Source organism: Mya arenaria, chromosome 13 (assembly GCF_026914265.1).
Source record: "Mya arenaria isolate MELC-2E11 chromosome 13, ASM2691426v1".
NCBI classification, from domain to species: domain Eukaryota; kingdom Metazoa; phylum Mollusca; class Bivalvia; order Myida; family Myidae; genus Mya; species Mya arenaria.
The window spans coordinates 40593582-40619882 of NC_069134.1; the positions used below are offsets into that span (position 1 = coordinate 40593582).

A 26301-nucleotide genomic window follows, 5' to 3' on the forward strand; every position below is an offset into this window, starting at 1 on the left:
TATATTACATGAAAAACAAGCGATGTCATGTGATAAAATCAGATCTAGCAAATTCAACGATAATGCTACCAAGACCCGTATCTATATTCACACAAAAGTAAAAACACTCTAGAGGCCACATTTTTATATGAATCTTTATAAAATTTGGTCAGAATGCTAGTTAATTCGAGTGAGTTTAAAACTGAGTCATATTAGGTCAAAATTAGAAGTATGTCCGTCCGTCTGTCCGTTTGTCCGTCCGTCCGTCTGTCTGTCTGTCTTCCGGTAATGTCAAACACCCCCGGGGACGTAGACATGGTTGCGCGTCAAAATCGCAAGAAGGTTTAAAGAGTAGTTTAAAAAGATTTAAAAGAATGTTTAAAAGGGTTAACTAGAAATACATTCTGCATGCCCACGGGCAGATGTCGAGCCCGCTTTGTAGGTTTAAATTTTCACAGAAAGATTCATAATGGACATTTGTGAAGATGAAAGAATGATAATGACCTTGACCTTTGATATTGTGACCCCAAAAACAATAGGGGTCATTTACTCAATATGGGTGATCATCCTATCAGGTTTGGCAGCTGAAGGTTGAACAATAATTAAGTTATTGAGCGGAAACCGTTTTCAGTTTTAAGGTCTATGTAACCTTGAACTTGTTATTTGACATTTGACCTCTAAGTGTGACCTTGACCTTTGCCACAGAGACATAATTTTTTCGCGCGACACACCGCCTTGCCATGGAGAACATTTATGCCAAATTATATTAAAATCCCTCCATCCATATAGAAGTTATGCTCCGGACACGGATTTTGCGCCGACTCCAAGTGTGACCTTGACCTTTGACGAGCGGATCTGGGTGGTGTGCGCGACACGTCTTCTAATTAAGGTTAAAATATATCTCAAGTTAATGTTAAATTCCTTCAAAAAATGAGCGAGATATTTCGTCACGCAATCTGATTGGCACATACGAAATAAACAAGTCTCCGTGACGTCATATGGGCTGGCCACCGCTCTTCCGAATAACGGACGCGATCGTCGTGTTAATAAGATGCAATCGATTTTCTTAGAAGATAATCCAATAAATCGACTATTATTCTTTTGATATAAGTAGAAATAATATAAATGATAATATAAATATAAGAAATGAACGCCTTCTCGCTATAGTTCAACGGGTATATGAATACAACAAGTAGCGTGCATAGTTAACGTAAACCCCTTCGGGGTTTACGAACTATGCACGAGACTTGTTGTATTCATATAATCGTGAACCGACGCGAGAAGGCGTTCATTTCTTAAATATAGCTGCACTGAACTGCTCAGGGGTAGGGAGGAGGGCAACAGTAAGTGGTAGGTTGTTCCAATGGTACACAGTCCTGGGGAAGAAAGAACATTTATGATAATAAGAGGTTGCTGTAATTAACCTGTAACTCAGATCTTTTGCATGAATTGCTTATCCTTTTTGTGCTAAATGATTTCTAAAACCACTTTTCGAATGGTCATGAAAAGAAAAAAGGGATAATATTTTTAAGTCATTCATCATTGCTAGTTCCATTAATCTGTGTGGGACGTTTAATCACTATACAACTTTGATGACTACGAAAATGATTCAAATCACTAACAAACACTTGTCACTTACAGTGCACTTACAGTGATTCTGCTTGTATAATTAATAATTATTTAATTTCAATCGCAGAGAGGTTTATATAGTTGACTCCTAATCCAGTTGCACAGATTCGATTCTTAGGCGAGGAAGCTATCGAAGTATGTTACATCAGATCAGGATTAGACGAGTTCTGGTAAGAAGTCCAACGATACTAGATTGAAATCCAGCCACCCTCGCCCCCTGAAAACTAGCTAGTTCTGTGATTATAAATATTTTTGATTGTTGATATTCAAACAGGCCGTAAATTACAACAAGTAGTTGCGTATTTTGTTGATGGAACGTTCCTATGCAGTCCATCGCCTATGTTTTAAATGATAAACTGAGCAGCGCACAGTTTGTATGCCTGTCACCCATACACGACCCTGGTAGGCGTCGAACTCACAACGGTGAGGGGCAAGTGATTCTCGGTCGGAGACTTTAACCATTTTTTCTTTCCACACAAATAGGCATCGGTAGTGGTAATCCCTGAAGCTTGGATCAATTCCATCTAACTGCGGTCAAAAAAAAACGTGCAGTATGGACGCATGCACGGACGGGTGCCATCTCTCCTCCGATGTCTATGGATGAAGATAATTATGTTGTGCAAGTGTACCTTAGATAGGTTAGGTCAAGGTTTGGATTGGGGGGGGGGTCCTTATTCTATAGGGGGTCACATTTCTACGTGAGGGGTCATTTTTCTACGTGTGAGGAGTCATAATATAATGACCCCCCAGTCATAATATAATGACCCCCCGGTCAATATTTTATATAAAATAATGACCGGGGGTCATTATTTTATATAAAATAATGACCGGGGGGTCATTATTCTATGGGGGTCACTTTACAACGTTACACCGGCATAAATAGGTTACAACAGTTTAAAAGTTAGTTTGTTCTTCCGGACAGGGAGAACAAGAACCGACTGGCGGCAGTGCGGCGGGGACAGACGGACGTGGATCTTAGGCTGCAGCTGCTCATTATTCACGACGCCGGCTTCCGGATTCTTATTGTGCATACATCTCATGCCATGTTTCAGAGGTACACCAAATAAAAACTCTTATCAACATATCTATTACCCCGAGTACAATTTGAACACATTCTTTTATCATAAGTTTAAGTCAGTCCAACCATCACGAATTGCGCACTTTTCCATCACTTTTCTTACGTGTAATTTTAAAAAACAGCGTCCCGCTTTTGTTACACTTTTGGTTGACATATACTTTCCTTACAATATTTTGTTTAAATTTATTTACACAACTTATTATTTTGAAATAGTTGCGGAATAGAACCAAACGGAAACGTTTTCATCCATTTATTCCCATGGTCACATTAAATTTCCTGTCACATTATAAGTGTCTAACAACATCAGCTTATTATTAAATAAATGAACAATCCTTAGAAATTAGAATGTCTTACATCCTTTTTTTACCAGAATTGCCACTGCGGCCTCCGGTCTACCCAATTTTGACAAAGGAATCGCATGGCTGCTGACCGAGACGGCTTTGCTTCCTTCCGCCATGTCGACCGTGACCCGCGAGCACCGCGGCTCAATTCCGACAGGTCTGCTCGCCGTAGATGGGTTTGAGGAGGATATGTATGCGGAAATAATCGGACTTGCTGTAAAAAGTGTTAGGTAGGTAGGGTGATTCAAAACTCCAAATCGCCGTCCGCTAGTTGGACAAGTCTAAATGCTGGTGGACATTATCAGAGTATGCATTTCACGTACTTATGCCGCTGAAGAAAGGGGATGGTTTAGAAACCCTGACTTCTTTTTCAGTAAACACAATGACCAAGCCTGTTAGAGTATTTTGGTTAAACTAGGGCGTTTGGAGGCGTTTACTTCGCATTCATAGATACGCTCCTTTATAAAGAACATATTCGTCCTGTAACAATAAACATCTTCATCGGTACGCTCGTATTGTTGATAACATCTTCATCGGTACGCTCGTATTGTTGATAACATCTTCATCGGTACGCTCCTATTGTTGATAACATCTTCATCGGTACGCTCCTATTGTTGATAACATCTTCATCGGTACGCTCCTATTGTTGATAACATCTTCATCGGTACGCTCCTATTGTTGATAACATCTTCATCGGTACGCTTCTGTTATTCTATTCTATTGCATACATCAATGGGTCATATCTGTGTTAGTATTAATGCTACGAAGTTGATACTTGCACAAGTCATCAGATATGTATGGTGGCATATATATATATATATATATATATATATATATATATATATATATATATATATATATATATATATATATATATATATATATATATATATATATATATATATATATATATATATAACTAAGATAGTGAAATTCGCAAATCATAACTAGATTACCTGTTAGCGCCTGAATCTGGAATGCATTTATAGCTAAGTGGTAACACGAATCTTATTACGTTAATCAGTTATTAAGTTACTTATTAAGTGGAATTCGCAAACCATAACTAGATAACTTGTAGGTGTTATACAGCTAAAGAGGTAATAGGCGGCAGTTCTGGGCATTTTTAAGCCTGTTTTTAGTCTTATGATATTTATCTTACCAAAAAGCTAACGCGAATATTAACTAAATGGCTAGATAATTAACGCGAAAATAAGGATGTTAACACGAACAATTCGCGAACGTTAACAGGTCACCTTACGGCAGTTATATGCTATTATATGCAGATCAATTATTGCACAACATTTGTTTTTTCGAAATACGAAATCATTTTTAAATGTTATTTTCTCCACAGAAATGCTACAATGGTGTTGTTAGAGGAGTCACAGAGCTTCGGTTTGAACAAGACCTTCCTATCATCTAACCTTCAGTCATTATTGCCATCCAGATCCGACATAAGGAGTGGTTTAAAAAGGTATGGTAGCCGATATGTACGTGAAGTTGGCGACCAAGCGGCCTGCTGGTGCGAAGTTGGCGGCCTGGCAGTCAGTATCCCATATCAAAGAAGTTATTCTACTTCGTACATCTCTTTAAGTAGAAGGTTTATTTGTAGTAATGTTACTCCATTAATACAGTCAAAACTCGTTATGTTATCTTTGTTTTCTCGAAGGTCTGGTTATGTCGAACTTTTCTCGTTTAAGTTGTACACCTTTTGTATTTCGGTTATATCGAATGTTCATTATTTCGAAGTGATTTTCTAGATCCCGACGACTTTAATATATCGAGTTTTGACTGTATACTCAAGGCTCAAAAATAAATAATGGTAAATGCATTTTCGATTTAATACCAGGACAAACAGTCGGTGTGATATTTAACTTGCCGAGAAAACAAGCAACACTTAATAAATGCTTACCAGCATAAATATTTTGCGTTTTGTTCATTTGTTGTCATCTTGAGCGTATCCACTCCCCATAGTGTACATTTCATGCCCTCAGATTGATGATAACCATCTAAACTCTGGTGTAATACCCTGAAATGTTTATAGAGCAAATGAAAATTGTCGTGAAAATACCGATTAACAATTAATCATCACATATCAGATAAAAATCAATGTATCTTTTAATCAGACAACACAACTGAATTAGCGCTATAACGCCAAAGGAGAAAACGTAATCAAATTAAATACTTGTTTATTATTGCAGGAATATGTTATCCAACAAAGATCTGTTTGACGGAAACGGGCGCAGAAAGAATATGAGGTATCGTCTGCTGAATAACATGGGTTCAATTGGTAACCATGACTCCAGTGCTCTACATAATTTCTCATCCGGGTCCTTTTGGGAAACCGTAGGATTTATAACAGGAGATGACCATGACCTTGACGCCGTGGTCTTGCCCGGGTACACGTTAATTGGACCTTCTGAACAAGCAAGAGAGTTTTTCACGGTGGTAACTCGTCCAGCCGAACCTTTTATCTACATCCGGGGACCTGTGAACTCACGTGCTTCCTGTTCCACAGGCAATGCTTGTATAGAAGTGTTTACCAACGATCCCTTAGCTATTGATGCGGCTTTGCAGATGTTTAAAAGTGGTATTAGTCCGGTGAATAATAATTACAAAATCTTCTGCTGCGAAGGAATTGTGGTTGACATTTTGCATTCTTTATCCGTTGAGGTGAAATTCGATTTTCTCATGTATTTCAAGAATGATTCCATGTATGGACGTAATGTGAACGGGTCATGGAACGGCATTATTGGCGACGTTGTAAATGACGTTGCTGACATCATGGCTGGGGCAATAACGATGACGTCAGAGAGACTGCAAGCCGTAGATTTTACGGAATCGTTTTATTTCTCGTCCTACAAAATGGTCACCAACACAGAAGAAAACGTTACTCCGCTATTTGCGTTTATAAGTCCTTTTCATCCAACGGTGTGGATAACGATCATCGCCAGTGCTATATCGGTTGCCATAGCAACGTCTTTGTTCGAGTGGAACAGTCCATTTGGTCTTAATCCATGGGGTAAAAAGCGGGAAAAGAATTACACACTTGGTTCAGCCCTCACAATGGTTTTCTTAATGTGGTTCGGCCGCATGTTGCTCACCAAGTCTCCAAAGAGCTGGCCGTCCAAGTGGCTCCAGAACTTTTGGGCTGGAACGGCGCTTATTCTTCTGGCCGGCTACACGGCCAAACTGGCCGCCTTCCTCGCTGGTAGCGCTTACGTGGATCATTACTTTAGTATACTTGACAGCAAGGTAAGTTATAATAAATGTATCAACAATCGCCGGGTTAAAGAGAAAGTTTTAAATGATATTTAAATAGGAAACCTTCCAACTTTTACCCCTGACATTAAAGGGCAGCTTTTCACCTCAGTATAGGGCTTATATTCCAACTTTCACCCCTGAATATATAGGGCAGCTTAAGCCTTTTGCCCCCAAGTTTAGTGCTTATCTTCCCGCTTTACTCCTTGCTGTGTAATGCAGCTTTTCCCCACAGGTTTAAGGCTCATCTTCCCGCTTTCACCCCCGAAAATATAGGGCAGCTTTGCCCCCAGGTCTAGGGCTTATCTTCCTGCATTTGAACACCCCTTGCTATGTAAGGCAGCTTTTTTCCCACAAGTTTAGGGCTCATCTTCCCACTTTCACTATTGGGCAGCTCTTTCCCACAAGTTTAGGGCTCATCTTCGCGCTTTCACTCCTCGCTATGTCGGACAACTATGTTCCAAGGTTTGGGTCATTTCTTCCCGATTTCGCCCCTTGCTATATAGGACAGCTTTGCTCCCAGGTGTAGGACTTATCTTCCCGCTTTCACCTCTTGCTATGTAGGACAGCCATTGCCTCTAGACTAGGGGCATTCTTCCTACTTTCACCCCTGGCAACACAAGGTACTATCTGCCCAGATTAGAATGCATGTTCCAACCTTCATCCATAGGGTACACCCATGACAATACAGGGCTTATATTAATCAATACTCAGGCAATACGGAACATTTTTTGCTCAGACTATGTTTTTTCTTCCCGCAGCTACTTCTCACATTAGGGCACTGGGCAGTTTTGTTCATATATGTTGTTTTTTTTCGCCACTACACACCAGGCTATACAGAGAAGTCTTTGCTCAGATTAGGGCCTTGCTTCTAATTTATATCCCCTGCAATACAGGACAGTTCCTGCTCACATTAGGGCCTTTCTTCCCGCTTATATCCCTGGCAATACAGAATAGTTCTTGCTCACATTAGCCTTTCTTTCCGTTTATTTCCCTACCTATACAGGGCAGTTCCTGCTCATATTAGGGCCTTGCTTCTCGCTTATATCCCCTGGCAATACAGGACAGCTCCTACTCAAATAAGGGCATTGCTTGCCGCTTTTATTCCTGGCAATACAGGACAGTTCCTGCTAACATAAGGGCATTTCTTCCCGCCTATATCCCCTGCAATACAAGACAGTTCCTGCTCACATTAGAGCCTTGCTTCTCGCTTATATTCCTGGCAATACAAGACAGTTCCTGCTCACATTGGGGCCTTGCTTCACGCTCGCTTATATTCATGGCAATAAAGGACAGTTCCTGTTCACATTAGGGCATTGCCTCTCATTTATATCCCCTGCAATACAAGACAGTTCCTGCTCACATTAGAGCCTTGCTTCTCGCTTGTATTCCCTGCAATACAGGACAGTTCCTGCTCACATTAGGGCCTCGCTTCCCGCTTGTATTCCTGGCAAAACAGGACAGTTCCTGCTCACATTAGAGCCTTGCTTCTCGCTTATATTCCCTGCAATACAGGACAGTTCCTGCTCACATTAGGGCCTTGCTTCCCGCTTATATTCCCTGCAATACAGGACAGTTCCTGCTCACATTAGGGCCTTGCTTCTCGCTTGTATTCCTGGCAAAACAGGACAGTTCCTGCTCACATTAGAGCCTTGCTTCCCGCTTATATTCCCTGCAATACAGGACAGTTCCTGCTCACATTAGAGCCTTGCTTCTCGCTTGTATTCCTGGCAAAACAGGACAGTTCCTGCTTACATTAGAGCCTTGCTTCTCGCTTGTATTCCTGGCAAAACAGGACAGTTCCTGCTCACATTAGGGCCTTGCTTCCCGCTTGTATTCCTGGCAAAACAGGACAGTTCCTGCTCTCACATTAGAGCCTCGCTTCTCGCTTGTATTCCTGGCAAAACAGGACAGTTCCTGCTCACATTAGGGCCTTGCTTCCCGCCTATATCCCCTGCAATACAGAACAGTTCCTGCTCACATTAGAGCCTTGCTTCTCGCTTGTATTCCTGGCAAAACAGGACAGTTCCTGCTCACATTAGGGCCTTGCTTCTCGCTTATATTCCCTGCTATACAGGACAGTTCCTGCTCACATTAGGACCTTGCTTCTCGCTTATATTCCTGGCATTACAGGACAGTTTCTGCTCACATTAGGACCTTGCTTCTCGCTTATATTCCTGGCAATACATGGCAGTTCCTACTAACATTAGGGCCCTTCTTCCCGCTTATAAATACACCTGACAGTGCTAAGCAGCTTCCGTTAAGATTTGGCCGGGGTCTATTTACATTATAAAACTATGCTGGTAATACTTCTGATGACTGATGGAAACATTTCAAATTCATTATTTTATAAGTTTCCCTTCATTTCACGATTTAGCGATTTTTGAAAAATGTTTGAGCTCTCGTTTGTCATTATACGTTGTGCTTGCATTCAGTCCGAAGTAACGTCACGAAAATGTAGACATCATCAATGTCAAGGGGAGAATCATGAAGTCTAACGGTGAAGGTCAATGGTATTGTTTTCTGAAAAAATAAATGAATTTAAATTCTTATTGAAAAATCCTTGAGCTCTCGATTGTCATTTTGCATTATGATTTCCTTCAATCACAGATAACCAACATAAACACATCGTTATTCATTTATACCGCACACCATTCGGAACTCCTCGGCCATTTTTTCAAAAACAACCTCGGATGTATGCAGGTACATCAGTTGAAATAGTTCGTAAAATTTTGAATTATATCATTAATTAAATGTAGTGTTTCAGAGTTGTATTTATTGATCTAAGTTTAAATTGATTGCCATTAAATTGAATTATTGCAAACATAATTAAGAATTCCAAGAGTTAAGTAACAAAGTTTAAATGTTAAATAAAATTACTACGCGATCTACTTGCAGCGGACTTAAACGTGCCACTTTTTTGAGTATGTAAACCGTCCAAATACATCCGAGGTTGTTTTCGATAAAATGGCCGATGAGCTCCGAATGACCGCACACTAGTTTAAAAGTGAACGTTGTCCTTGACAACAACATGGTTCTATACAATAATATCACTAACTATCTTTCGATCAACCATGATCAGTCCAGAGAACTCAAGACACTCATAGGTTACCTTGACCTTTCGTATTGTATGTTTTACAGTTACTTAACCAGCGTGTAGGGGTGGTACCCACCAGCGCTGTGGAGGAGTATGTGAAAGTCGTCAACGCGGATCTGGGTACGAAATTAAGGAAGCACCACGTCCTGGATCTGCAGGAGGCCTTCCGGAAACTCAGGTAAACATTTTTATAGTTTATTGCTCTTTAGCGCTTCCAGGGGTTGGGTGGGGGCACCTAGTGCGTTCAAAATCGGTCAAATTTACGTTTCTTTCAATACAGGAGTAAAGATTCATAAAATACTCACAAATGAAATCATGCATTTTTGGACTTAAAAAAGTTTCCTTGGGGGAAGAACCCAAAAAAATCCATGCCAACACTTGAACCCAAATATTTATTTTTTTTATTCTGAGGGAGAGGCGCAAGTAAAAGAGGTTACGTCCCAATGTTACGCCCCCTCTAACGTCAATTCCTGAATAACTATCGAAAACAATGGTTCTTATGGAGGAAACAGTGATAATTTGAACACAAGGTTCGGAAAACATAGTATGTCTACCTTATGGGACGATAGTTGATCACTGTAAATATTTTTGGACTCACCAGTCATTTAATATTTGTGCGTGTTCAGCTATTGAATACACGGTAACAATTTTGTTAGCAGTAATAATATTTTCCATAAATGCATTATTTAGTAAGTAGTTAAGGTTAATAACTCAGGATTTACTTGTTATACATGCATATGTACTGATTTTAAATACGAGTTTCACTTAAAAGGAATGGTCAACTTGACATGTATTTGGACGACACTCCACTACTTGAGCACGCGCTCTCTATCCGGGACGATAACTGCTCCATCCGGTTTGTATCAAGGCACTTCGGAGAAAACTCGTACGCCTTTGGGGTCAAGAAGGGATCATGGATAAAGGTTTGGTTCCGTCTTTAAGCACTCTGATTGTCTATGAAACAGTTTTCTGTTAAGAATATACAACTAGCACCGATTTCCTAAAATGCGTTTCAAACAAAACATTTATCGTCTGTCCGTAGCTTTACGTGTGTACCTGAGGACTCTTAACAGTGGCGGATCCAGGATTTGACGTTAGAGGGGGCGTTACTTAGGGGCTTACCCTAATGACTTGCGCACCTCCCTCAGAAACGAAATTTATTTGGGGTTTCTTGTCTGAAATGGTGCATTTTAGACGTATGTTTTTACTTTTCTTCTCTTTTATTAAAATCAAAAGTAAACAAGGACGATTTTAGGGTACACTCTGCGCCCCCCCCCCCCCCTCTGACTCCGCTTGTGCTTAAGCAGCACCAGGTTTATCTTCTTGACAAGGGGCCCAGGGTTTCATCCAGTATTCCGGTGCTTCTAGACAATACAGGATAGTTGACATATCAATACTAAATAATTCTAAAATGCACATGTTTTCATAATAAATGTCATATTATTACGGGCATCTTTACATTGCGAATGCTACTTGTTATGACGTCACGGCAACATAGTGGAATACGGCCGTATTGCGGACTTCCAAATTTTGCGATATGTTTCCAAGTTTCAAAGTTGTATTGCCATAACACCAAGAAGACCATGAACCATGTGGACAAATATTATATTCAGTCTTTACAGGTGAATGCGTTTATAAAAAAATACCAGTATTAAGTGCCAGTGCATAAATTCAGCAGCCAAAGAACGTTAAAAGGCTGTATGCGCGACAAGCGTATTTATACTTTTTGTACAACTCTGTTCACAGGCAATACCAAGCAACTCCTTAAGCTATTTTGAGTGGCCGCAAAATGTAACCGTTAAGTGCATGTCATAACCAAACAATATATACTGTAAATTGATGAATAATTGAAACAATTAGCTAGTTTCACAACAGTAACTGTTATGTCTCGCGCATTGAGCTAATGATTCTTGTTATCATATATTCTACTTTAAGGATTGTTGTATCTTGTATATTGTGACTGAGAAACCTATATATACAAGGATATATCAACATTGCTTTCATGTCGCACGTTTATTGCTAGTGTTAAGTCAAGTAAATGAAACCCGATATTAACTGAAGACGTTTTGACTATATGTAATAAACAAAGTAAAGCAGGGTCGTTTAGTCAATACATTTCCATTTTCTGCATAATTATCTATAATTATTTATTTCCATCGGTCCCTCACCAAGATTTATTTGAGATTCTTCGGCTTGCTTTCAAATTCACATTAACGTTGCTATATTATGAACGTTTATAAACATATCATTTTAAAAAGTAGATCTGTCGATATCTTATCTCGATTTGCGGAACTTAAGTCTGTAGGCCGCAGGCTAACAACTATTTCCTTAGCATTTGATTTAGTTTGTATTTGCAAAGTTACATGCATTGTCAAAGTTTTAATATAACCATCTTGTAGCAACGCGTAGACGGACTTTTGCTGAACTACGTTGAGATGGGATACATTGAAGACCTCAAGTGGAAATACATGGGCCATAACCGCCAGTGTACGGGCACATTTCCCATCGAATCTGACGATTCTGACAACTGGAGGTTTGGGTAGGTAATGTTCGATCTATGACCACAAACTAAGCTCAGTCATAAATAGTGGTGTATCACGATAATCATAAGTTACTTGTTCAAATTAATAATTGCCAGGAGTATGACCACTGGTTTTATTTGCCATGTTCCAAGGTTACTGGCCATATGTTTATTCTGCCCTTCGGTCAGGTTATCGGTCAATTACAAGTTTACTTTGTCATGGCACTCTGCTAATTGACACGTGTGTATCTTATCACATTTGTTCATGGACGCAGGTGCAATTTTCCGTTTTCAAGGTATTGGCCCTACATTCGGCCACGTGTGTATTTTTCAGGTTCTCCCACACGAAGGGCCTGTTCGTCATGTTGCTAGCTACCATAGGTCTGGCGCTCGTGTTGTTTGCGTTCGAGCACCTTGTGTATTTCGTGCTCGTGCCCAGGCTGCGAGGTCTTCCACCAAGCAGCTGTTGGAGGAGTCGGAACTTGGAATACTTCAGCCAGGTAGGTTTGAAAAAATGGTTTTATTTCCCGAGTAGAACAACTCACGTGCATCTACGCGCCAAACTAGAATGATTTTCAATGGATAATGATACTAAATATATAGTAGAACGATTTAGAAGAGCGAGTCGTACATCAACATAAGGGAACAATCAATCACTTCAAATACTGCGAGTTATGTCTTTGGCGTCAATAAAGGACTTTGCACGCGTAATTAAGTGGATTTTTTAAAAACAACAATAACAATGTCAAAATATGAACTTAAATTTTAATTATAGGTATGCAAGAAAAATACAAATGTATGCGGTGCGGATGAAAAATTTGACCCTCTACACGCTACGTGCAAATACTTATATTCCTTCCAATGTAATGGTGTCATTAGATTTAACGTGTGACGTACATTTTGTGAATCACATCAGTCTCCTTTTAAAAACACAACACATATTAATGCATGTATGGTTCGAAACTACGACATTTGCCAGGCGGACTACATATGACACTACATCTCATTTGAATGAATTGCATTGACCAATTTATAGACACCGACACTCGGGCAGAAGTGACCCATGTTTGTAGCTGTTCAAGACAACATGTTGATAAATCTTCTGAACAAGTTTGATAAGAATTGGATAGAAACTGTTGAATTTATGACGGGATTTTTTTTCTTCTTCTAAGATTTGACAGTGACTTAGTTTTTAACCTGAGGAAATCCATATTCATATATGTTTTTGAAGACAGCATGCGGACAAGTGTTCAAATAAAGTTCCATAACAATTTGATAAAAACTTTTGAATTTACGACATGGAATAAAAATGCAGAATGCTGTCTACATACCCCCAGCCGTACGCACGCCTGTCCGGTTTTAGCCATTCTCGTAATTATCGGTCAGACAGCACACACTTGTTTTACAGAGCGACCTGTACCCGTGGCCTGGGTTACCTGTCCTTACCATTTCATTATCGGTACTCTTATTGTGCAAAATACGCTCGGTACCAGACAACCTGAATTCCTGGAAGTGCAGATTTACGTGATAGGTAGCAACATATTATATAAGATCATTTAATTGAAATGACTTAATTATATTTTAGCGGCTGTACCGGGCGTTGAACAGCGAAAAGGTCAGGCCACCTGTCCGCGTTTTGATGTCGAAGGTCAGACATCACAAACTCCTATTACAAAACAAGCTGCAATACAGATTAGGGAAAAGGGTGTGTATAATTAAGACTGAAGCCTCCTCTTTGGGTAAACGATATGCAATGTACATTTTTTGTAGTCTACATCTCAGAATCAGCTGATTTTGGTATTAATGCCTCATATTTATAAGAAAAAGAGAGTAAATTGTTACAGTTATTTTTCATATTTACGATCGAAAATTGACGTTATATGCGGAAAACGATCTGATCTTTTGTCAGTAGTCTTACATCACTGCTTTCGAGACATTAACGCAAAAATTGGCTCATTCCAAGACGAAAAGTAAAAGAAAGATGGTAAAACGATCTATCTGTGACAGTTTTAAGACAACTCGGGATTCAAGAGGCTGAAATACTGTGTGCATAGTAATTTGCTCGCAAGTCATAACCTTAAATTGTGTTTGTGATCATTGTCTTAAGTCCATTTGCCTAAAAAGCTCATTGCTGTTGGAATATACTGGTGAAGAACAGGTATCACATCCAGGGATTAAACTGGATTGTTTGTGAGAAGCGAACATGCTTAATTATCACAACCAAGACTACTTTAATATGCACAATGTTTTTTTTCTGGACATTTTTTATAACTAAAATAACTGTAATAATTGACATTTGAAATGTGCTTATCCTCTAGCACAAGTATAAGGCTCAATCATAAAATCTTATGTGATTTTATATTTGAAATGTATTTTCAACTAGCAGGCAGAGAGTACAGCCAATCTGTCGCGCCCCGGGACACGCAGTGACGTTATGGAACTCGGCGTAAGGTATGCATATTTTAAAGTTGTAACAAATCATTGCCTATCTATTGCTTTGACCAACTCACATTTAAGATATAAGTTCTCACTAAGCTAGCTGTAAACCAAAAACTGGTCAATGCCTTAAAAGCCTATGTCAACACAATGAAGCTAGTGTTACTATAATCTATAATGGCTCTCGTATTGAATGCTACACTTCATAGAAAAAACTCATGTTGGTGATATGACATTCTTTTCAAGCTCATGTCAATGTTATGCATTTTGTTAAAGCTCATGTTTATGTCAATGTTTATGACAAAATTTGTCTTTCAAATATAAGAATGAAGAAATAAAAATTGTTAGTAACGTAAAATACCTTGGGATTTTATTCACCACAGGAGGTTCATTCAATGAAACTGATAAAATGCTAGGAGGCCAAGCACTAAAGGCTATTTTTAAAATGAATAAGTACTTATATAAGTTCACCGATATTTCACCAAAACACATGCTTGATCTTTTTGATAAACTCATAACTCCAATTCTCAACTATTCAGGTGAAGTATGGGGATTCAATACTGGATCTCAGGTTGAGCGCACTCACTTAGCATTTTGCAAAAGGTTGCTTGGCGTTAAAATATCAACGCAAAACGACTTTATTTATGGTGAAACAGGAAGAATAAATCTAATAAATGGAAGATATTATACTATTATTAAGTATTGGTTAAAACTGTGTATGTGCGGAGATAACAAATACATTAAACACGCGTATAATATGTTAAAAAAATTCACTTGATGTAAATCCTAACCAAATAAATTGGGCTTCGAAAGTGCAAGTATTACTTTCCCAGTTAGGGTTTTACGAAGCTTGGTTAAATCAAGGAGTAGGGAGTACTAAATTATTTTTACTGCTAGTTAAACAAAGATTGCAAGACAGTAGTATAATAATTGGTATTTCGCGGCCATTTTGTTTGGTGGTTTGGTGGTTTTGTCGGTGGTTCCATTGTTTACGCATGCGCAAGTTTGAAATTGACTTTCGCGGCCATTTTGTTTGGCGGTGCGGTGGTTCTGTCGGTGGTTCCATTGTCTACGCATGCGTACGTATATGTTTTGGCGGACAATTTTCAAAGTTTAACTCAACCAACATTGAGCGGGAAGACAATGGTATCGATTTCGCGCGTTAGCGGTCATATTTGGCGATTTTCCGCTTTTAGCGGTTATGTTTAACCATTGTTTAAAATCCAAGACAAAGGGTCATTGTTTAACTGGGTCTCCATTGATTATCAGTATTAATCTTTTTGCGATTGAAGTTGGCAGCCATTGTTTTACCGGCTAATATGAGTTATAATTTGACACCATATGTCTCAAACAGGAGAATGTTTGATTCCTTTTGGGATGAGAATGGTAATATGTTACCCTGGAACGATAGTGAAGCTCGTTGTATATATTTGTGAGTTAAGGAGAGTCATCAGAAAATGGTAACTCTTTTAAGACAAACTAACAATTTTCAAACCATAGTTGATCAGTACAATAGCCATCAAGAGATTGAAGAATATCCGGATAGATGTAAATTCATTCCCTTTTTAACCGCATATACAGGACTTAAAGACGAGTCCATAGTACGAGAATAATCAACGTCCAAGACATTTTTTTTTTTGATTGTCAATAGTGGTATATAACAAACCGAACAAATTGGATATTGTAAGTCTGTGCTTTAACAGTTGTCTAAAGTGTTTAAAAAATACAAAAAATGGCTCAAGCTCAGATACGTTTTTCTAACGAGTTGCAGACATATTTGAGAGGTTTTGGTTTTGAAAATGTCTCTTGGTCACCAATAAGAAGGGAAATTACATGCACACTTGGTGACAAATTTGTCATAGTTGTAAAAGAGAGACAGCGACGCATTAAAATAATATTTAAAAAGGGTCACCAAAGTTTTCAATTACCATTTGATATTTTTGAAACTCTCTGTGATATGAAGGAAAGTGTTCAGTTATTGGCTTCATTCTTACACGGACAGTCGAAATGACAACTTCAAAACTATTAGAGTTTGAATATAGTTCTCCAAGCATGCTATTCTTTCAAGACAGACTTAAAACGTTCGACATGTGGCCACCTCAAATAGAACCAAACAAGTTCCAATTATCTTCAGCAGGATTTTATTATACTGGCAGAAATGACACAGTAGAGTGTTTTTCTTGCGGTTTGCGATTACATCAGTGGCAGAAAGGAGACGAGTCGTTGTTAGAACATAAAACACATTCTCCAAGTTGTTTATTTTTGAACATAATTGGACATCATAAAAACGACATTTCATGGCAGCATAAGGACACCCGATCTTCGTCCTCCAATGACTCATCCCGAGCACCATGGACGTGGACCGAACCTCTGGCGGGTTTTCAATATGGCGATATCCCCGGATGATCTGAAAATTCAAATTTGAATTTTTCCGTTACCATATGTAACTATAAAAGACATACAACACAGCACAAACATTCAGTGTTTCATCGACATTTGGTGTGATCATATCGCAGCAGAAAAACTTAACATGGATTGCAGTGAACTATCTCAAGATATTTATGAAAATGAACATTGTGACTCCAAAACGAATGTTATGGACACTACAGAGATTTATACTCCAGTTTCTACAAGTGTCGCGCTAATGAATTCATACTTTGACTTTGTATATGCGAAGGCACTGTGTGAGGTTATGGGTATGGTGACTAAACAACTTTGCTATGGTTGCCAGATGGATCTCCCATCTCAAAAAGATCACGATTGTATCATGGATACAGACCCTGATGATGATGAGTATAAAATAGAACGTTACTTTAGTGACATGCTAAACGCAGTTAATGAAAAAAATATACTACAAAGTTGGGAAGAAATTGTGCGCATTTCAAACATTTCCTCTGAAATGATTGATTTACACAAACATTTGCTAGAGAGCAATGACTATCTGCAGATAATGAAAACCGAGCGGTGGTGTGAAAAAATGAAAAGAATGGTGTTGACAATCAATCGCATTGAAGATCGACTGTTTCGTCCATCACGTTGAGCAAAAGAATATTTACAACACAACAAAATGGACATATTATGCAATGTTGTATGTGTTTTACTGCATTTTTCTTCAAAAAAAGAATTCATGAGAAATTAAGAACTCTGGCATTGTGTGGCGTAAAATGATTTGTTATATTTATTACTTCACGAATTTCCTTTTTTGCATGTTTCAAATAAATATTTAATTCACTTTATGTACATGTATGTCATTGTATGTATATGCTTGTATGATCATATGCTGACTTATTTTATACATGTTTAGTTTCAAATAAATGTATTTATATCTATACATGTTTTCATTTCCTTGCTTTAGTTTAATTAACAACCCATGTGTCCCATAATATAAACTACTAACAACGATGATCATGTTTAATCATGGATAAAACGCAGAAGGAACATATCCTATCACAATATTATTTCGATTCTAAAAACGCAGGCAGCTTTTTGGGTGCAAAAAAGTTACACAGGATATTAAACCAAAACTATCCAAGAGTATTTACTACTTATTTCATACAGAAATGGCTCAACAATCAAGATTCGTATGCCATTCAACGTCAGGCGAGACATACATATAAAAGACCACGTGTTGAAGTGGCGGGTATGAACGATCAGGGTGATATGGATTTAATGGCAGTTGATAACATTGCTAAATACAATGATGGAGTTAAATACCTACTCATTGTTATAGATATATTTTCACGTTTTCTATCCGTTCGACCCTTAGTTAATAAAAAATCTAACACGGTATTGTTAGCAATCAAGGATATTCTTAGTGTTCATAAGTTTAAAAAGTTAAGAACGGACCGAGGTTCTGAATTTATCAATCGTGAATTAAAAGCGTTTATGCAAAAGAAGAGAGTTTACTTGTTTAATACACAAAGCACCGCTAAAGCAAACTATGCAGAGCGAGTCATTCGTACCCTTCGTGGTATGATATTTAGAATGTTAAGATATCAGCGAAATTATAGATATATAGATCACCTTCAAGATATTGTAAATAGTTACAATAATTCCCCTCATCGGAGTTTGGATGGATTAGCACCAAGTGATGTTACAAAGAAAAACGAGACACAACTTTGGAGTAAAATGTATCTAAAACCTAAAAAATTCCCCAAAACGCCTCCTCGCTTTAAATATAAAATTGGTGATTTGGTTAGATTAAGTTACACGAAACATCCCTTTAGAAGAGCTTATCAACAACAATATACTACAGAAGTTTTTAAAATAAAGAGCAAGATTTTCAAACAAGGTTTTCCATTATATAAGATCATAGACTTGAATAAAGAACCAATATCAGGTTATGTGAATCAAAATGAAATAATTCCTGTTGATAAAGATGCAGACAGTCTTTGGTATGTTGATAAAGTTTTAAAAAAGAGAAAAGTCAAAGGGAAATTAGAGTATTTTGTTCGATGGGAAGGATTTCCAAAATCATTTGATAGCTGGATTGATGCAGATCAAGTTCAAGAACAATAATAATGGAACGATATGTGTTTGTGAGAGACAGTGAAAGTAATCACATCTTCACCGAGAACAAACCCTATAACTTCAAAGTGCAGTTAAAATTACCTCTATCTTTTAATGGTTACTGGAAGGTTGCTTTGTGTGAAATAAGTATAAAAACTGATCCTAAAGCAAGAAGAAAAACTGTAGATAATACCTTATTTATTTACTCAAACGTTTGCAAAGAAAGCGTTGTTGACGGAGGTGAACGTCCCTTATTGAGAAGAATAGAGAAAAACGAAGAAAATGGTTGGAATTATGTGTTAGAATCTCCTTTTTATTTACCCTTAAACCGATCAGAATTCCAAGAGATTGATTTCAGTATAAAAACTGTGGAAAACGAGTATGCTTCATTCGTAAGTTCACCAGTGCATCTCACACTTCATTTTAAGCGATATCCATTTTACCCCAAATATGAATCAATCTAAGTTGTATGTACCGAACCCACAAATGTGGATAGACTATTTCAAAAATAACAAACCTCAAGTTGGGAGGGGATTTGCCATTCCACACAAGTCGAAGATGGGAAGTAATGGTATGACAATCAGCACAGTTTCCCCATCGGAACAGACAGTAAACCAGGCGAAAAGTGAGCTGAAACGAGATGGTTTAAATACTTCAGAAATGTCAACCCTTGTTCATAAATTATCCAAACCTTCAGAAGTAACACATCGTGTAAACAGCGCGAGAAAAAAACAGTTCAGAAACAGGAGTAAACAAACTAAACCGAAAAAAGGACAGAAGTCTACAAGAAAAAATAAACAAACTGAAAATAAACCTGTAAAAAACAATCAAAAATCAAGAAAAGGTGTAAAAGCAAGCAAAAAAGTGGACAATAAATGGAAAATTGATAAGAAAGCGAGAAATAATTCGAAGAAATCTATAACAACGTGGGATATATTTGGTTCATAAAATGTCTTATTTCACAAAAGACGGATTTTCTGAAGGTGTTCCGAATGAATTACTACTATTTGACTTACCTCCTACACAAGTTGCGGTGAATGATGTCCATTATCAAGAGATTCGTCCAATATCCCAAGTGTCGGATGATACTCCCATTGAGTTTCAAATCAGTGGTCAGAATTCGATGGACTATCTCGATCTGAAAGATACACAGTTATGTGTGAAACTAAAAGTAACTAATCCAGATGGATCTAACTTAAAATCGGGGTGAGAAGGTGGGACCTGTGAATTTGTTCTTGCAGGCATTATTTTCAATTATAGAAGTGACTCTACAAAACAAGGCGGTTATATCATCTAATTACAATCCATATATAGCCATGTTTAATACTTTACTATGTAATGGAAAAGATGCTTCACTTTCTCAATTGTCTTCTCAACTATTCATAAAAGATGACAATGATCACCCAGAAGACTGTGATCCTAGTGGAGCAAACAATGGATTGTTTTTACGGGCAAAATATATAACAAAATCAAAAACTTTAGAGTTGCAAGGGCCTATATATCACAGTTTATTTACTATTAAACGGTACCTGTTAAACCAAGTGGATGTTAATGTGAAGTTGTATCGTAGTTCTCCAGCATTCTGTCTAAGTTCTGGCGAGACATCCCCAAGCTATAAAGTAAACATTACAGATAGTTATCTTTTAGTAAAAAAAGTTAGAGTCAATCCAGCTCTCATTGTTGCTCACTCTGAGATGTTAAAGATCAACACAGCAAAGTATCCATTTGATAGACTTGAATGTCGGTTACAAACCATTGCTGTAGGTAGTACGGTGTTTACGTGGGATAACTTATTTCAAGGACAAAAACCAAATACAATTGTCGTAGCCTTTGTCAGATCAGCAGCAATTTCGGGAGATTATAAATCAAATCCATTTCATTTCCTAAACTGTGACATTAGGAGTATTTGCCTTTATGCTGATGGGGTTCCAGTGTGGGGTAATCCACTAAAAACAAATTTTAATAATTTAAATGGAGAAAGTTTTATGAGAGTATACGCAAATATGTTTCTAACAAATGGAATGTGGAATAAAGATGCTGGACTTGATATAAACAGAGAAGACTTTGCACGCACATCCTGTATTTTTACATTTCAATTAGAGCCAAAGTTTTCTGATGAAGCATTTCTATCTCTAATAAAAACAGGAAATGTGCGATTAGAGGTTCAATTTGGAACGGCTTTATCTACCGCAACAAGCTGTATTGTGTATAATAGTTCTCCTGGATTTTTTCAAATTAACGCTCAGAGAGACATAATAACAGAATGAATACATCACAGCTTCAGTGTTGTATAGACTGTGATCCAATGTTGCAAAAAACAATTTTGGGGGTGTTTGCGGCTGATCAACTACCAAACGACTTGGTATTTCCATGTGGTTTTATTGCCAATACAGACAATCATTTCATGGAAGGAAGACATTGGTGTACATTTTACTTCCCAAATTCAACCACTATCGAATATTTTGACAGTTATGGGAAACCAATTGACTATTTTAACACTTATTTTCTGAAATATGCTTCTTATTTTTCAACTGTTATCACAAATTCGAGACAGCTACAAAGTAATTACAGTGATGTTTGTGGGATGTATTGTTTGTTTTTCTTACTACAACGAACAAATGGTGTATCTTTTTATGACATTGTACATAGTTTTTTCAATGATTATGACTGTAATGATTTACTTGTATATAACTTCGTTAGAAATATGTTTCCATATTGTTCGCAAAATGGTTGTTTCAAAAACCAAACATGTAGATCACTAATAAAGTAGTGTATTTAAATGGTTTTTGTTTGTATTCTATTTATTGTGTTCTCTGTTATCAACAAGTGTAGATCATGTTGGATGCATTAATTAAATTTGAATGCCCTGCCACTTGTATTGTGGCAGGAACAAGTGGAAGTGGAAAGTCAACCTTTCTATTTGAGTTGTTTAAAAATGCAAACTCTATGTTTACCATGATTCCGAAAAAGATTATATATTGTTATTCTACCTATCAATCCTTATTTGATGATATGAAAGAACATGTGGAAAATATTGAATTTTTTGAAGGTTTACCAACTAAAGACGATATGGACATGTGGACTATGGAAACTGACTTCAAAATATTAGTGATTGATGATTTAGCACAAAAAGCTTCACAAAGTGTAGATATTGTCAACTTATTCACCATTTATAGTCATCACCATAATTTTTCAGTCTTTTTCGTAGTGCAAAATTTATTTACAGGAGGAAAATATTTTCGAACTATTAGTCTAAACAGTCATTATTTTGTGTTGTTTAACAATCAGAGAGATAAATTACAAATTCAAGCATTAGCCAAACAAATGTTTCCCGGTGAAACGCATTATTTTATGGATGCCTATAGAAAAGCCACAAACAAGAAATATAGTTACCTTCTGGTGGATGTAAGTCCACATTCTAACCCGTTATATAAACTTCGTACAGACATCTTTCCACATCAAACCCCCATTGTATTTCTACCTGAAAAGGAGAAAAATGGAAGATAAACTACAGAAGGAGAGACATTTTTTAAAATTTATGATCAACACCAATGAAAAAACAACAAAAAATGTTGATAAAAAACTTAACAAAATCTCAATTGGCTGCACTTATAGAGGTGATTTACAATGCTATCAGGGGAAATCTTGTCATTCCAGAAAAGGATAAAAAGAACTTGAAACGATATAGACATGTCATACGTAAAGTAATATCCAAAAGACTCTCTCAAAAAAGGAGGAAAGCCATTCTGTTAAAATATTTCAAACAGTTTTTAGCGTTAATTAAACCCAGTGAATCATGGCTCAAGAATTAGTGTTAATTCCTAAATCAAAGTGTGAATACTTACTCTCTAAATGTGATGGAAGTTTACAAAACAGTCAACCTTCTAAAAACAATAACATGGTATTACAACAAAATGGTAAGAATTCACAGAAAAGGTTGACTCAAAATGGCGGGAAGATACAGAAAAAATCAATTCAAAATGACGGAAATTTACAGAAAAGACTAGTCGTGAAACGTTTAAACAAGTTTTTTGAAAAACCTAAAAAAAATAAGAAAAAAAATGAGAATCTCAAAGAAATAAAGTCAAAACAAAACAAAAGGGGAAAAACAAAGATAATTAACAAATTGAAATGGATTCCCTATAGTATTTGAAATTCAAATGTTTAAAATTCAAATGTTTGGCGAACTTTTTTACCGCCAAATTCACATTTTGGTGGAATATTTTCCCACCAAAACATTTGACAAACTAGTTCATTTACTATTGAGTTTCCGAGTTAGTAACATTCTTTAAGTTTTTACAGAAGGAAGAAATTGATACTTTTGAACCTGAAAAAATACCAGAGGATGGATCTAAGGGGTATATTCTAGAAGTAGATCTAGAATATCCAAAACATTTACATGACAGTCATAACGACTACCCATTAGCTCCGGAACGTAAATTCACACCCAATGAAAAATTATCTCCTTATGCTCAACATGTGTTGAAACATTTACACAACAGTGAGGAACTTCAACCCAGAGCAAAGGTGGAAAAATTACTCACCACTTTAGAAAACAAACAGAATTATGTACTTCACTATCGCAACCTGCAACTGTATCTCCAACTCGGTCTAAAATTGAAAAAATACATAAAGTATTAGAGTTCCAACAAGAGGCTTTCATGAAACCCTACGTTGAGTTCAACACCAAAATGCGACAACAAGCCAAGACTGCTTACGAGAAGAACTTCTTCAAACTCATGAACAACTCGGTCTTCGGTAAGGTTGTTGTTGTTGTTTTTTTTTGGGGTTCGTGTTAATTTATAACATTGTTATCATTTTTGTATGATCTGCCCGTATGTAATTTATACAATTTATTTATTGTCACTTCCATACCACTAATACTTATCTACAAAAACAACTGTTCAATAATTGTCAGGCGTAGTTTCACTTTTTGGTATTTCATTCATCTTCAATCAAACGCTTACAAGTGCTCATGTACAATTAGGAACCTAAAGTAAAACTGACCAAAACTAACTACCGGCAAGTAAAAAGTGTATTTTTCGGTCCCATTTTCATATCCCTCATCCAAAACACAGGTATCTAAGATAACGACGGATACCATCATAAAAACATATATTGAGCAGTTCAGAGTAAAGATTAACATGATGAAAAGTTACTTACCAAAAATTTTGTTTACTTTCAGGAAAAACCATGGAAAATCTTCGGAAGCATCGGTCCGTAGAACTTGTTCATACAGAAAAACGACTACAGAAGGTGTCATCCAAACCCACTTATAAGATGCACCGGATTTTTTCTGAAGACCTTGTTGGTGTTGAATTAAGTCGCAAAAATTAAATAAAATTAAATTAAATAAACCAATTTTTGTTGGAATGAGTATCCTTGATTTGTCAAAATATACCATGTACGATTTTTATTATAATCATTTGAAAAATGTGTATGGTAGCAACGTTGAGCTAGAATTAACGGACACAGATTCATTTTTAGTATCATGTACAACACTGGACATTTTCCAAGATATGTTGGCCTATTCACATTTGTTTGACACTTCAGATTTCCCTAAAGATCATTTTTTATATAGTGACTTCAACAAAAAAGTAATGGGAAAAATGAAAAGTGAAACAAATGAGAAATGTATTAGTGAATATTGTGGTTTGCGATCGAAAATGTATGCATTTAAGTGTGATGATATAGACGAGAAAAGAGCAAAAGGGATATCAAAAGCGGTTGTTAAAAAATCATTGACTCTTAATGATTATAAACATGTATTATTTAATAATTCTCAAATGCACTCAACAATGCATTCATTAAGTCATAACCATAAAATTTATCTGGAAACAATCAGCAAAGTAGGATTATCTAGTTTTGATGACAAAAGATTTTTATTAGAAGATGGAATTAAATCATATGCTTATGGACATTATAAGATACAAGAGATATAATTTCTATGTTTTATACCAAATTACATCTAATTTCATGTAATTTCATGTGATGTTATCTACTGCTCTACTGTTAAAATGTAACCTAAAATAAATAAAAAAAAAATAAATAAAAATGTATGATCTTTGTTAAACAAATTGTTTGAATTAAATTATAATCAACTTTATTTGTATTTGCATTGTATTGTATTTATAAGAAAATAAATATTAAAATCTTGTCTGATATTTTATTTATTGATACAACATACCGGAATGGTATAAAATAGCTCGTCAGACATGTCCTCAACTTATAAATCTCAATTTGGTCTTGTTAAATTTTAAAATATTGTATTAATGGAATGAAATAGTTATACACAAAAATAAATAATAAAAAACATTCACGTTTTCATTACAATAAGATCGAACACATTTTAACATTTCTGTAGGGTTGATTTAATGAAATGTAAACGATACATCATACCTTTAAGGTATGAGGTTATTTGATAAAGAAATTGTGTGAATCCTTTACCGATTTAATAAAAATAGTGAAACTCAAAAGAAGCTAAGAGAGGACAAAACTGTTATATCTTCAAAACCTACTTTTGGTGGTCAAAATAAAAGATTATTTAGTAAGTTGTTTGAAAAACTTTCATGTCATTGTAAGGTTCAACGGAGGTGTTCATAATGATAAACAGAGTCCAGTGAATCGAGCGCTGGCATTTGACAATGGTTTAATAAGTGATTTATTGTGATAGCTCACCACAGTGGAAGAGCTTTAGTCACCCTGAATGATAAACTAGATATATGATAACGACAATCTCGTCTTTTGAGCCATCAGCAGCTCATTAAACTGTCTTCACTTTTAAGTTATTACAATGGGTACGTCGGAGAGTAATTGAGTGGCTATTAGATATGGTGTTGTTGTACGAATTGACACTAAACGGTCAGGTTTTAGTCATTCAATTTCTTGAAATCACTTTCGATCACGCGATGGCTGGGTTCTGATGAACTTTTGTTTGTCAATGACCTGTGATCTTACATATAAAAGAATCCGTTTGATCACATATAAAGATGGTGGAGGTTATGATAAGTCCATCGTCTGATGAGGGAAAACAATACCATTAAATAGATCCTAGGTCGATGACCCTATGTTAGAAACGTTGGATGAGTTGTCCTTTGACATACAATACACTGATGTGGTTAGTGTGACAATGCTATTGTTTATATCCCTTCTATTGAAATGAATACTGTTAATCAATGGAGACCCAGTTAAACAATGACCCTTTGTCTTGGATTTCAAACAATGGTTAAATATGGCCGCTAACGCGGGAAACCGCCAAAGATGGCCGCGAGAGTCAATTTCAAACGCACATCCAATCAAAAGACACATGCTAAATTTATAAGTTTAATGATGTATATTAATGTGTGATCAGTTCGTCCTCCACCTCCTTGTCTGTCTGGAGCGTACATCTGACAGGTTCCAATTGCCCTATCCACCTAATGTACAGTAGCAATACTGAATTTTATCACCACAC

General features: G+C 36.7%; 1 long non-coding RNA gene across 7 annotated transcripts; it reads right to left on the bottom strand.

Annotated features, from left to right (window-relative positions):
* Positions 1–16578: 16578 nt before the first annotated feature.
* On the bottom strand, positions 16579–23816 carry LOC128214356 (uncharacterized). Of its 7 annotated transcripts, none has more exons than XR_008257915.1 (8): positions 23567–23816; positions 23393–23459; positions 22694–22732; positions 22242–22329; positions 20378–20460; positions 19865–19986; positions 19366–19478; positions 16579–16746 (listed from the first exon to the last, which is right to left on the bottom strand). It is a non-coding gene; the product is annotated as an uncharacterized LOC128214356 (long non-coding RNA). The 7 variants fall into 7 exon arrangements; XR_008257917.1 differs by having other exon boundaries at positions 23724–23738; XR_008257912.1 differs by lacking the exon at positions 22694–22732.
* Between the last annotated feature and the right edge of the window lie 2485 nt (positions 23817–26301).